The 14,342-nt window shown below is 38.0% G+C and overlaps 1 long non-coding RNA gene across 2 annotated transcripts; it reads right to left on the bottom strand.

Moving 5' to 3' along the window:
- Window positions 1–649: 649 nt before the first annotated feature.
- LOC146767883 (uncharacterized) lies at window positions 650–14,114 on the bottom strand. 2 transcript variants are annotated; one of them, XR_014953717.1, is made up of 6 exons: window positions 6,704–14,114; window positions 5,774–5,982; window positions 5,615–5,694; window positions 4,847–4,954; window positions 3,779–3,878; window positions 650–2,081 (listed from the first exon to the last, which is right to left on the bottom strand). It is a non-coding gene; the product is annotated as an uncharacterized LOC146767883 (long non-coding RNA). The 2 variants fall into 2 exon arrangements; XR_014953716.1 differs by having other exon boundaries at window positions 650–3,878; window positions 6,704–14,111.
- Between the last annotated feature and the right edge of the window lie 228 nt (window positions 14,115–14,342).

Raw genomic sequence — 14,342 nt, 5'->3', positions numbered from 1 at the left:
TTATTCTCTCTTACCCCACGCTGATGGGAGGAAGAATCACCTTTTTTGGGGGCTGAGACAAAAGAGGATAGCAAATGGTGTAACCTGAATATTGAGATAGTCCCAGCAGAATGTTTAAAATAAGATACTGAGTAAATATGTGGAAGCACAATGCACTGTTATTTGGTGAATAAAAACACTGAGGGAATTCAGTGCAAGATTATGAAGTTGTAGATGCAGTAAGAGAGGGAGATTCTGTAGCTTCTAATAGAGTAAGAAATAACATTAAAAAAGAAAGGTGGAATGACTCACACCAGGTGAACATGATGAGATTGCAGCTTGTCAGAGCCACATCACTCAAAAGCAAGGCTGGTCAAGTAAAAAACACCTTTCCATGGCACTGTGTGTTTGTGCATACCACATCACCCATCCACTCGCAGCAGATAATTGCATTTTGTGTTGCATTGGCACAGCTTTCACTCTTCCCACTTTGAAAATTCAGGTTGTCCCAACACCATAGACTATCTCTGTTTTCTCCAAGAAAAGTAAAAATTAAAGAAATATAAAAGTTATGAAAGAAGTGTTGTGTCTTTAATGTCGGGGACCTCCAGTTTAGAAATAGGTTTGTCTATCCCACTTAGAAGAAGGAAGCAAACACATTTTGTAGAGCTATTTAAGCAGAGTGCCTGTGGCTGCCTTTATTGAGAAGGCCCATCATTTAATACATGGATGGTCACACCATCACTATATGTTTAATTTTAAAAAAATTAATTATTCTCTAGCTTCTTATTATTTCCATAAACTCCCAAAGTCTTAGGAAAAATCCTTCCTGTTTAGAGGAAAGCAAAAGAGGTTTTCTTTCTTTCTTTTTAGAGCATATTGTAGCTGTTTAGAGCTACAGCATTCAAGAATGAGAGTAATGAGTTCCTTCTACTAGTAATATCTTAACGAAAAATATCCTTCTTTCTCCAGAAAAAAAATAAACCCTCCAATTAGTCCATCAACACTTGTATTATGCTGTTTTCCTATTGTTGTAGCAGTAGAAGAGCTGGGAAAATACTTAACTGCTTGAATATCATTGCAATTATTTGTCAAATAGGACAGTTTATCTGTGGTGCCCATGCACTAAAATCAAAGTTCTGCAATTGCAAAATTTAGTAAAAGCTATCTTAAACATGTAAAATAATGGTGGTACTATGCCTGTTAATATTTGGAGCATTTCAACATAAAAATGAAAAATCTTTGGAAAATCCGTGTTTACAGCACAAGCAGGCAGAAAAGTTTATTTTGTAGTTCCCCAAAAAACATAAATAACAGGGCTAAGTCTGGTTTTGGCAGTTTGCTTCATCACACAGTGACTATGACCAAAAAGTCCTCCAGGCTATGGATTTTTTTTTTTTTTTTTTTTTTTTCACACTTACATTTTCTAGACTCCAGTGTCACTCTGCTTAGTGTCATGACCCAGAAAGGTCCTCTAACTGGAAGAGGCATTGTGAGATCTCTGCCATCTGTCACAGTTCATTTGGTGAAGACAGGAGCAGATTGGATTTGGACTGGACCAGACTGGATTTGGCCTGGACCTGGGTCAACCTGTTAAAAATCCACTCTCACCAGCAGTCATACCAAAAAACTTCCAGGCACTTCTGTGTGACCATTCCGCCCTTGCTCTGCTGCCACATCAATGACTGGAGGCTGCCCTGCTGGAGTCCCTGAGCTCCAGCTATGTGCTGAGAGCCATCCCCTGCAGCTTAGGCACTGCCAACACATAGATAACACACTAGTTATCTATCCAGCTCAAATGCTTTGAATATATATCCTTCCAAAGGTAGTTGCTGGGAGGTGGTCTTCCTAAAGGGCTGTAGCCACTGGAATTGAGCAAATGCTCTGATCACTGCAGAACTGGTTGTGTGAGTCTTCTTCAACCAGCAGCAGAGGCACAGAGACAGCTCTCTCCCACCGAGGAATCCCACTGAAGCCAGACAAAGTGAGAGTGTGAAAAGCTTCTGGCAGGAGGGAGGCAGCTTTCAAACGTCTTTTGTGAAGCCATCTGCTCTTTGCTGATATCTATCAGAGCATTTTTATACCCAAAATGAAAGGTATCCCTGCAAATAAATCAATAGGGTTTATATTACTGTACAATAGTGATGTAATCAAGCATGTACTGAGTATTTTTATATTTTCCGTGTATTCACACAGAAAAACAAAATTATAAACTCTCTCAAGAATCCCCAAACAGTCTAGTAGCTCTTCCTTGATAAGTTAATCCTCTGCAGCCATGCATGATAAAATGGACTCCGAATGCTTTCAAAAACATTCATGCTTTTATCTTCAAAGGCAAGATGCATTTATTCTATTTTTTTTCTTCTTGTTATTTACCTCATGTTTTCAAGGTCTTTAGGTTTCATGTTTGCAAACCAAGATATTTAAGCTTCTTTTAAAAATTTTTAAAGCAGCCATGTTCATGCAATCTCATGATTCCAGTAAACTGGTTTTAAATAAAAGTCAAATGTCACAAAATTGAGATGAAATAATCTTGCTTAACATTAAAGCTATAAAATCTTGGCATGTTTTCTAATGGAATCATTGGAACTTGTCTTGATGAATTCAACACATACTGAAAAATATCAGAATTTAATTTCTTTTGCCAAAAAACCCTTGGTAAAGGAGGTCACTTCTACTTCAGTGTGTACTTATGGGTCAGAGAAGAGATAAAGACACTGAACTTTGCAGCCCACATGAACTTGTTCCCTTTCCTGCCTGCAGCCTGGCAGCCTCAGAGAGCCACCTTCAACTTGGGAATAGCTGAGGTAACCTTTGGCCTGTTGCACCCCCAGGTTCATCTGTGCCTGGTTCTCCCAGATTCTACAAGAATCCTGGATTTACCCTGCCAGACCTAATCCTCATCTTGAAAAGGTGGCAATAGTGGACTAATAATCAGTTTTGGACTTCTGACTGGGTTTGGGCATATGCTTAATGGGCAGTCTAAAATGAAAGCCATGAAAGTGTTTTGAGGATCTTGGATAACTTCTATTTTTGTTTTAAGCTGATTTTTCACAAATTAATAGATGAATTATAAAATTAAGATACTTCTCTGAAAATAAAATAATTTTCCTTTAAAACACTTTAGGAACAAAGGTATTCATTAATTCTACATAAAAAATACCTTTTTTATTATTATTTGTAAGGAACTTTGATGTTCCTTAGCTGCCACTCTTGTAAGTGTGAATACACTTCAAAGCCTCAGGATTAAGGCCCTGTTTGTATGGAGGGAAGCAATAAACCAAAGGGCAGAAGTCTTACAATCAGAGAATTTGCACATCCCCTTGGAATGTGTTATTGTCAAAGAAATTGTCTAAGATACTAAAAGGAGCTTTGCATTTAGATTTCTTCCTTTTCTTAAACTGTTTGTTTAGAAATGGGTCACTTAGCATTGCAGATGTTTCCTCAACTTAACATATTTTTGTCACAGATGAAGAAAACTTTCTAAACTCCCTTGTTTTAGCAATGATAATTTAATAATCCATTGTTTTACTTTTAGAGCAGACAGAACAATTAGCTCAATATTCTGTTTGCTCAACTGTATTTCCCACCCTCCCCCACCATCACAAATTTTTACTGATAAACTGCTGTGATGAATTTCAGTTTTTCCCCAATAAAAAAAAATAAACCCCCCATGAATGTGCGGCTTCAAACCACCAGAAATTATACAGGAAACATCACTTAGCTGATTTATGCACCAGAATGTAAATGAGGCCTCCTTTATATTTTCCCCTGCTACCAGTAAAGCTGAGGCATTCACCGCTTTCATTTCACTAAGTTCCCTTTTCTCCAGTTGCCATAGAAACCAGGGTGCCAGTCAGGCTGTCGAAGAAGCTGCCATTGCAGGTGCTTTGCAGATACTGTATTAATAAATGGAGAAATAAATAAATAAGACCCTCATTTTCCTCAAAAAGGCAGCAGCAAAAAGCACATCACTTTGCATTTGTGTTGTTGGCATTTGCAATTTGTCTACCAAGACTCTGTAGAAAACACTGCCTTAGAAAATGAGCATGCATGTATTTCTTGTACCTGGCAAACCCGTTGTGTATATTTACAGCCTTCTCTATAGCAATCAACTAAAATATTGAAACAACATAAACCAATTGAGTAGAAGAGAATTAATCCTAAAAAGAAAGGGAAAATAAAAGAGTGTGCGTGCACAAACATGCAGCTACTGATTTATTCATGCACATGTTTGGGTAATGTGCCTGGGATTAATAACAACTTCATGTCCTATTTGTACAAGGATTCTCTTGTTCTAAAGAATTTAAAATAATATAACCTTGATCTAAGAAATTAGAATCAACAAACCAAATAATAATTTTAAGAAACAAGACCCAGCCTGATTTTTATCATGAGGAAAGTCAGCTCAGGGAATCACCTATTAATCCGCCTCAAAATTTTGACTAAATTCAATTAAATCCACCTTGTGTCTTGTGTGCACATTTGGGCACCACAATGAAAAAAAGACATTAAGCTATTGGAGAGCATCCAAAGGAGGGCCACGAGGATGGTGAAGGTCTGGAGGGCAAGCCATAAGAAGAGTGTCTGAGGTCACTTGGTCTGTTCATCCTGGAGGAGAGCAGGCTGAGGGGACACCCCATTGCAGTCTGCAACTTCCTCCTCAGGGGAAGAGCAGCGGCAGACACTGATCTCTTTGGTGACCTGTGCCTGGACATGAGGGAGTGGCCTGAAGCTGAGTCAGGGGAGGGTTAAGTTGGATATCAGGAGAAGGCTCTTCACCCAGAGGGTGAGCACTGAACAGCCACCCCAGGAACATGGTCACCAGCTTTGGCAGAGTTTAAGAACCATTTGGACAGATACACACTGTGATTCTTGGGTTGGTGTTGTGCAGTGAGCGCCAGGAGTTGGACTCAATGGTCTTGATGGGTCCCTTTGAACTCAGCATATTCTATGATTCCATGATTCTCTGATTCTAAAATGGATAGAAATAAAATTAATTTTATTCATGTAAAATAATTTGCAAATATTAGCAACTGGAAGAGTGATCAGCACCTATGAAAAGTAAAGGCAAAAATGCCTCTGTTAGCTATTGCATTTGACACTTTTGATTAAGACAAAAATCAAGCACACAAGAAGTGTCACTTAATTCTCTCCATAAAAAAAATCACAGTTCACTAGATGTAGGAAGTGGAGGGACTGTATAGCTTGCCATTGTACCTATGCAATATCTCAACTCTTATCTGTATAGAGAAAGCTCTACAATTATTGATGACTTAGGTGTTCATAACACTTTAATTAAATGTAGACTTTTTTTTTCTATCATGGACCTAATTCTCCTCATATTTCTCAACAAATTTATGTTAGTATTATTTTTCTAAGGAATTAATCATCTGACAGAGGTCTCCAGATAGACTATCCAATACATAGATAAAAATCAACAGATTTAAGATGTAAAAACAAAAAACCAAAACATGAATTACCCACATTGCAGACAAGTAGAAGTCTGAGGCTTTTCAAATACTTACATTCAAATAAAGATGTCCTTGGGTTTCTCCAGTTCTGCTCTGGTGCCTAAAACCTAGTTATTCTCCTGGAGAAAAGTCAGGAGGGATCATATCATGTATATAAATACCTGAAAAGATGGTGCACAGAGCAGAGAGCCAGGCTCTTTTCAGAGTGCCCAGTGACAGGACCAGAGGCAGTGGACACAAACTGAAACACAGGAGGTTCACTCTAAATGACAGAAAGAACTTTTTTACTGTGAGGATGGCTGAGCCCTGGCATAGCTTACCTCAAGGGGTGGTGCAGTTTACACTGTTGAAGATCTTAAAAATCTATCTGAATATCATCCTGCTGTCAGTAGGCATCCTTGCTTGAAGTGATGGGTTGAATCAGACGGTCCTTTCCACCAACAACAATTCTGTGGTTCTGGGACATAAAATCATCACCTTTCCCTGAAGATCGTACCAGTTCAGGCTTCAATCCAGCAAACTGAAATAGCTATTGCAATTAGCACAAGTGACACTCAGCATTTGCTCCAAAATCAGGACTATGAAATGAAACACTGGTTGAAAAAAAGTCTCTAAAATTTTCATTGCTAGGATATTGAAAATCTTTGTCATCCTCTGTCATTCAAGTTTATGAAATTTCATCAAATAATTTCTCTAACTATTAAATCAGTAAAATTACTGGTTTGTGGTTCAATCACTTGTTATCCATTATTATTGCAAAAAATTCTCCCAGATTTTAATGCATATTCTAGAAGAAAGGAAAGAAATCTTCTCTACTACACTGATTTGAAACAGTTTAAAATCCTACTCCAACTGATATAAATAAGCCAAACCATAGCTGGAAAATACTATCATCTATCTGTCATGACCTCAGCTCTTTGCTCAGAAAATTAATGTAAATTACAGCAGAATTTTGATTGAAAAAGGTAACTTCTCTTCCACTTTCATCACCTTTCAGCCTGCTCTAGTTCAAGCACCTGAGACCTCACTGAAAAAATATTAGCAAGGAAAGGTAATCAGAGGAAGGTTTGCTGCAAACATCCTTGTTCTCAAAACCAGCTCATGTTTAACAATTTTCATGTCCTGAAGGCTGGGAAGTGGGAGGAGGGGGAAGAAAACAAAAACAAAACAAAAACAAAACAAAAACAAAACAAAAAAAAAAAAAAAAAAAAAAAAAAAACACAAAAAAAAAAAAAAGCAAAGAAACTTACTTATGTGCATTCCTGAGGCAAAAAAATGAATTTTGTGGTGACATCAGAGTGAATTGCAAAGATACATTGGTGAAGGAAGAAGAAAGGAATGGGAGAAACAGCATGATTTTAGGAGGTGGGACATTACAGAAAGTGAAGAAAGACTGAGACAGAAGGAAAACTTGAAGAGTTTTGTTTCATGAAGGGTGTCAGCTGAGACTGGGACATTGCAGGGAATTATAGGCGTCCATGCAGTCCAGTTATATAGGGTCCTATGCAGGGTCAGGGGGTCAGTCCCTTTATCTCTTTCTCTCTCTTTCATTATTCCTGAAACCCCCTTAAGGCATCCTCCCAGAATTACAGAGAGGATGCCTTAAGTTGTCTTCCCCTCACCATCACTCCCTTTGTAGTCAGCTTCCTTCTCTCTTCTGGGAGAAAGCTTATTTGGCTTATGAGTTCCTCATTTTTTACAGGTGCTCCCCACGTAAGTCATTAACAACTGCTAACACAGGGTAATGAGTTTGATGAACTTCAGCTGTGACCCAGTGTGGCTTTTTTCATGCTAATAATAATTACTAGTTTTAGCATGAGTTTTTTAGGAACTTATCAACAGAAACTGAATTTCAGAGTGCTTGTATAACCTGCTTCGCAAAAATAGAGCACATAGAAAAGCAGTGGAAACTATGGAGGTTTCTTCATCTACTTAATTAACTGCACTCTGTGAGCTGTAGCCATCCATGCATTTTCTGTTTTCTTATTCCAGATGTGATGTGTTATTCATTGCATTTAAAGACATCTACAGGTGCCTGTGCACTTGGAGGTAGGCCATTCATGAATGTCACATTCTTACAGAATTGGTTGAGAAATGGAATTAACTATCCATAGATCACAGTCTTCTGTAACTCGAACAAACAGAGAACAGATTTGACACCACTAGCTGTAAAATACATTCTAAAAGTGGCTTGAAGAAACAAATCTCCAGAAGTAGTTACATTCTAATGAGGAAAAAAGAAAAAATAATTCTGTAAAATGGATCAAATTAAAGAAATCAAAATCTTGATCTTGTTATTACTTTTACATCAGACTTTTTTTTAAAGCTCTGATTTGGAGCTGCCAGTGGAAGGTTTCTGGAAAAGGCAAACAACCTGTTGCTTCTGTTTTCATTATTTCCATCTCATTTCAGTCTGTAATGTCGTTTGACTTCAAGATCACTCTACAGCATGCTTTGTACAGAAAATCCCTCCTTTCTGTTAGATAATTGTGTTGTTATATTTCAAGCAGGCAAGAACATATACAATTTTTACATGTAAATGGAAAAATGCTTATATTGGTAAGAGAAATCTAAGCCACATCCTTTTGTACTCTAGCCATCTGCCCCTTAACAGATAAGATTTGTCAGAGAGGTGTTTTAACACTGAGGATGTCTGAAGTTTTATAATAGACTGCTCTTCTTCTCCTTTAGTGACCATATATTTAAATAGAATGTAGGAATTACTGGGTTTAGGTTTCTTTTTCTCAGCAACAAAGAAAGAAACTTTTACTGTGCACCCCTTTTAGGCAAGAGGGATTATAGAAATGTCACCCTTACAAAAAACAATGAGCCCCAGCAACATCTAGTAAAATTTGAGACAGCCCTGAGCAGTTCTGAAACACATTTGCTTCATTATCTACCACTTCCTTTTTAGATGCAAGAAAAAATTGAGCATTTGTCAACAGGTAATTGAAACTTTAATTTAGATTTGGATTCTGTTTGAGTCCATCTGTACTTAATGTAAATGTTAAAAAGTACAGAAACAAATCTGGATTGGAACTGGCAACATTCATCTGGGCAAAGCTCCCCTGAAATCAGTGTAAATGTGCCACAATTGAGTTTCCAGGCTGGAACTTGCTTGGAATTAGAGGCCATAAACATCTGTTGTATATTCTGTAATATTTGTTCATAACATTTTCTCAAGAGACAATCTTAAATATGTAGTGCATGTCTTAATGAGAAAAGAGGGAAAATTGGTTTTGATTTGTTTTCATGATTGCAAGAAAACTGATGTCATACAGTAACATGGAAAAAAGTATTGCATCATTTAATGTATTAATTTGCATAATTTAATGCAAAGTATTGCATAATTTAACCTCTAGCTGAGATGGAGTAGAAGATGCCAGGGGCCCTTGGTGGTAGCTACCACACTGCTTTATTCTCATGACTTGTTTTCTAAGTCTGGTAGAACTCCGGAAAACAGATGGAAGGGGACGAACCATGGAGTCCTGCAATTTCCAGGAAACCCTGATTATATAATTTATCTGAGTCATCTCACCAAAGGGCCAATTGCTATGGAAAACCAAAACAATATGGAAGAACCTTCTGAGTGGACAAATGCAGAGCAGATGCTCAAAGAGAGGCAACATCTTTTCAGAAGTGGAGGTGGTTGTGGAGAAGTGAGAGTAGCAGCCACTCTGGGACTAAAGACTGCCAAGTGTGTAAGAATTAGCTACAGCAGAGAGTCTACTATTTTGGAAACTTAAACTTGAGATTTAGCAAGTGGAAAATACTGAGATTTCTGCTAGGAAACTGTCTACTCTCTGAGTGAGACCATTTAAGGAGAAGATAGAGCTCCTCCTACCCTCTGAGCCTGCCTTGGGTATGGCACTACAGCTCAGTAAAGTGTACTGTGATTTGATTTCTCTTCAGAAGTAATGTTTTGAAACTGTTGTCTTTGACTTTTGATTTTCTATCAGTTCCTTGCCTGTGCTTTTTAGTGGGCATTTCCAAAAGCAACTTTAGGACTAGTGGAACAATGCCTGCAGTCCCTGGGAATAAAGAGGATTCTCCAGAGAAAGGACCAGATTCTGCTACACTCACTCTGAATCACCCTCTGGAGAAGTCTTATTTCCCCCATGGGCTATCAGGAGACATCAGGGACATTTATCTCATTAGCAGTCTACAATGGCCTTTCTGAGTGTTTCCCTTGTGTGTTTCCACAAGTCTCTCCTGCTTGTGTACATTAACCAGAAACCATGGGATAGATTCACTCCTGCTCTAAGCTGACTGACACCAGCAGGGGTTTCATCCAGAGAGAAACTCAATCCCAACACTTCTATTTAGTCTAAATCTGTATTAAGTTTTATTTGTTTGTTTTCACTCCCATGCCTTTTAATTAGCTGTGTTCTTAGAAAATATGGTTTCCTCCAGTGTTTTCCTTTCCAAAAGAGAGAGGTGGTATACCTTTTTCAGAAATATTCAAGTGACTTAGTAGTGGAAGTCTTATTGAAAATCAGGCTTCTGAAGTAGAAAATAATCCTTCTATGTTCAAAAGGCAGAATGATCTCAGTCACCACATCAATGAACCTATCCCTGGGCAAGTAATATATTCAGGAGCCAATCTGGTCTGATATTTTAATTATAGATTATATCAATTTATTAAAGCTTAATGCTACTTTCCTTGAAGAGGGAGGGGGAAATGGCACCCTAGTAAAACTGGAATACAGCACATTTGCTGTGCCTGCCACCTACTTTTACAACCAACCACATAATATATTTTTGGCAATTTAGATACACCATTTTCCTTACATTTGATGCATATTAATATAAATGGTAAATGACTTCAGCATTTCCTGGAATTGCAGAAGTGGTGAGCATGGATGGCTCCTCAGGTGCAGCAAATGGAACAGGACCATGAATATCAGTGGGAGTGTCTGCACAGCTTTTCATACACTTTGGCTTGCACCCATAACGAGACCATATGTTTGGAAAAATTCTCCATGGCTACCTGGGAATCACATAAAACATAACAGAAATGGAAAGCAAAACTTGTCTCTGAGTGCATGTTTGGCATTAAGGTTGGGTGCCAGCACTCTATGTTGTGGTGACCTGGGAAGTCAGGAATTCACCTCAAAGAAAGAAGGACGCTGAATTCAACTGTGTACTCAGAATAGAAATCCTCAAAAGAGCACAAAATCATTTGGATATTTTGAAAGGAAGTAACAGAAAAAAGTGTATTTTTTCCTTTAATGAACTCAAGTATGAATGCCTTTTGCAATCTCTTTTGGGAAACAACTCTAGCTGATTAAGTCATTTATGTTGAGCAGGTACAGAAGCAGCAGAGTTTTTCAGGTCCTGTTGCCTTGCCCCCAGAAATATGCTTTTTTCTTAATAGCAAGTGGACAGCTGCAGCCATACTTTTATTTATGCGCTGCTTGCAGTGGTTTGACAAAAACTTTGTTTCATTTATTCCTGGACTACAAACTGAAATAATAATTTCTTCTTCTGAGGGAAGTAATTCTTATTCTGCTTTTACAGCTACAAGTAGAGAAAGAAAAATAAATTAAAAACACATAAGGCCCAGTGTTACACATAAAAATATGTTACCAAACAGCTTTGCTGTCACAAACTATATGAAAAAAAGGAATCAAATAAAAACAAATAGAATCAAAAAAGATGGACACTGAAACATAGTAGTGGCTTAACATCTAAAAGTGATTCATTAGCCCAGGCTCAGAAACTCATAGTCACATCGGTTATATTTTGTCCAAATTGCTTAAATTCTTCTTCTCCTGTTTGCCAAAGATATTACACACTTCTACAGCCACGAACATTTAACAAGAGGAAAAAAGGGCTTCAGTGGCTTTTTTAGATACATCCAAGAAAGTCCTGAAGATGAGATAGGTTCAGGTAGTTCACAATCTGCATTATAGGTGAGTAACCAAACCGAAGCCCATAGTTTTGTGAAGCGTGAACATTTTCTGCAACAGCTTTGCAACACCAATTGTCATGTTTGCATTGTGAGTAGGTTTTGAGGGTTAATGAACTGTCTTCAAGTTTCAGGAGAAAACCTAACATTACACAAAATGACTGAATCTGAAGGGACACAACAAGGATCACCGAGTCCAACTCAAAGTCTATGGCCCTACATGGAGCAGCCATGACCATGGCGGTATTAGCACCATGTTCTGACCAACAGAGCTGATCTCAGGATGAGATGAAACCAAAACAAAAAACATTGTCTTGTCAATGTTTAAGGTACCACCAAATGATTGTTGTGCTCAGAAAGGCATGGAAGACAGGGAAAATCTGCATTGCAATTTCCACTTATTGCGTATTATTTGATTTAGTGAATTGTAAGTACTTAAGTGATTGGCTTCACCTGCAGTTAATGTCAAAGGCTTTCAGTTCTTATTTTAATATCTTAAAATTAAAAAACATATTAAGGATCTAGATTTCTTGTGACATTCCAGATGCAGCTGGCTCAAAGATATCTTTACGATGTTTTTTCTTTTTTTTTAAGTTCTGTGTGTAAAAAAATGAAAAGTAAAAATTTCTGTAAAGTGAAATAAATATCTTTATTCCCTCAACACTGCATATGTAAAATAGATTTCTATATAAAACACCTGTTCTTTAGTATGGCATTATTGATGCTATTAGTCTCTTGCTTACATTTGTTGATCAAAAAACACAAATGACAATTACTTTGTACAAGTAAGCACAAGCTCTAGAGTGCACAGTGAATATAGTTCAGAAAGGGTTTACTATAAAAGTTAGTAAGTTAATCATATCAAGTTAATAATATATGTACGCATTAATTTCAGTGGCACTTGCAGGCAAATTGCCTATCTTGAGGGAAAATTAGCTTATCTTCAGTGCCATAAAGCCAAAAACAAACACTACTAAAAATATCTTTCCTTGAAAAAATAATTTCAATATCTCTATATATCAGTACTTTTGAAACTACCTTTTTCATCCTAACAGCTCTTCTGCAAAAGACTTTTAAGTTTCCACCCCACTTACCATATGAAAACAAGGCATGGAGTTGCTGAGAGGAATTGCATGTCTGCCTATCAGTCTATCCTGCTGATAACTTTTGAAACTTTTACAAAATCCCAGAAGAGTCTCCAGAGAAGGGACCTCTGGAGGTCATCTGGTCCAAGCCCCCAAGCTCATGTAGGGCCACCCAGATGTGATTTCCCAGGAATATGTATGTATGGCTTTTAAATATCTCTAAGGATTTAGACTCCATCACTTCTCTGGGAAACCTGTGCCAGTGCCCTGTCACTTTCACTTTTTAGTGAAAAAGCCATTTCTCATCTTCAGAGAAACCTCCTTCGGCTTGTGCCCATTTTAACTCCATCACACATGTAAGTGGAGAAGTCTACAGGGCTCTTGAAGTATTGTGAAAGCTACTAGCCAGGAGACAGCACAGCTCAGGTGAGTGAGGGCTGCCACCACATGAACACAAGATAGCAGGGTGTGCACAGGTGGCTGCCCATGCTCACTCTGGCTCCTGATGTGTAGAACTACCATCACAGGCATCATGAAAAATTGGTTGATGATATGAGGCAGTGGCTTAGAGGCCCTAGGACATTAACCAGTAAGAAAAATAATTTCTTCCAGTCCTATGCTCTTAGAAAAAAAATTGGTTTCTGTGCAGAGTTATGCCTGCTTCTTGTAGTAGATGTCTATTGCAAATAAAATCTTTTTTCTCAGTGGACTTGAAGAATCCAGTCCTATAGGACAAAAGCTAGCTTCCTCTATTATGAACCCTATGTTACCAAGATCTATAGGTATGTGTTTGTGGATATAAATTTTGCCAGGACAAGGTTGATATTTTCAGTGGGAGGCAAGTTTTTAATCTAAACATCATTATTCTTCACCAGAGTGGAAGCTTTCTCATGTCTCAACAACTCACAAGGAAACAACCCCTTTCCCAAGAATTACTGTAAATGTTACAGGGCTAGGATCCCTCAGGTAATCATGCAGCAGACAGCCTTCCAACTCCTGAGAAAGCAAGCAGGCTCTGAATTGGGAATTTGTGCTGTTCTCAGTTTTGATTTGTGCAAGAGTTCACACAGAGCTAATTTTGACAGTTGAGCTGAAGGGAACTTTATTCCTGTTAAAGTTTTGTCTCAATGCAGCCTTGCTTCCTTGGAACCAGACAATGACAATGGGCTGCGGTTATTTATCAGAACCCTGACCATCCCATTTCAAGGCTTGTATAAACTGAGAAAGTTGCATGAGCAGAGGTCCAATATCACTGATTACTACTTGGTAGAAATCAGATGGAAAGATACTTCTAATAGCTAAGCAAAGAAGCAAGGAGGGTCCCAGAGTACCTATTTGTGTCAAAAGTAAATAAGTATCTGTACTTGCCAGCTGTTTCCCTTGCACCTTTTGATGCTACTGAAGTTTGAACAGTAATCTGTATTCTGTTCCATTTATTATTCAAGCTTCACATCACAATGTTTCAACACTTTCCATATGCATAGAGAATAGCATGATTACGAGATGTCAGATGCAGTTTTCACCTTCTATCATCCTCTCACTGAATATTGGCCCTCAGGCTGCACGGGCAGGCTGAGACTGCCCCTTGACTTATTTGGCCAAAATAGTGCCTTGATTTTTGCTTAGTGATTAGAGCAGAAGGCAAATCTGTGAGAGTCTCAAGTTCATTGGGCCACATGCCCGATGAAAAACTATTTATTTAGGAAATAAATTGAGAAAAAACAACTGGAATTTATTATTGAATAGTTTCACATGATCAAATGGGTAGCATAGTTATCTCTGCTGTGAAAAAAAGGGAGAGATTTTGAACCTGTGTGTCTCCAATTCAGAGGAAACTCCATGCCACATTATTTTCTGTTTGGGGCTGGTTTTCTGGTTTTCAAAGGAAAAAAA

The sequence above is a fragment of the Lonchura striata genome, chromosome 3 (genome assembly GCF_050655825.1).
Source record: "Lonchura striata isolate lonStrDom1 chromosome 3, ASM5065582v1, whole genome shotgun sequence".
Lineage (NCBI taxonomy): Eukaryota > Metazoa > Chordata > Aves > Passeriformes > Estrildidae > Lonchura > Lonchura striata.
This window is presented reverse-complemented; position numbering and strand designations above follow the sequence as displayed.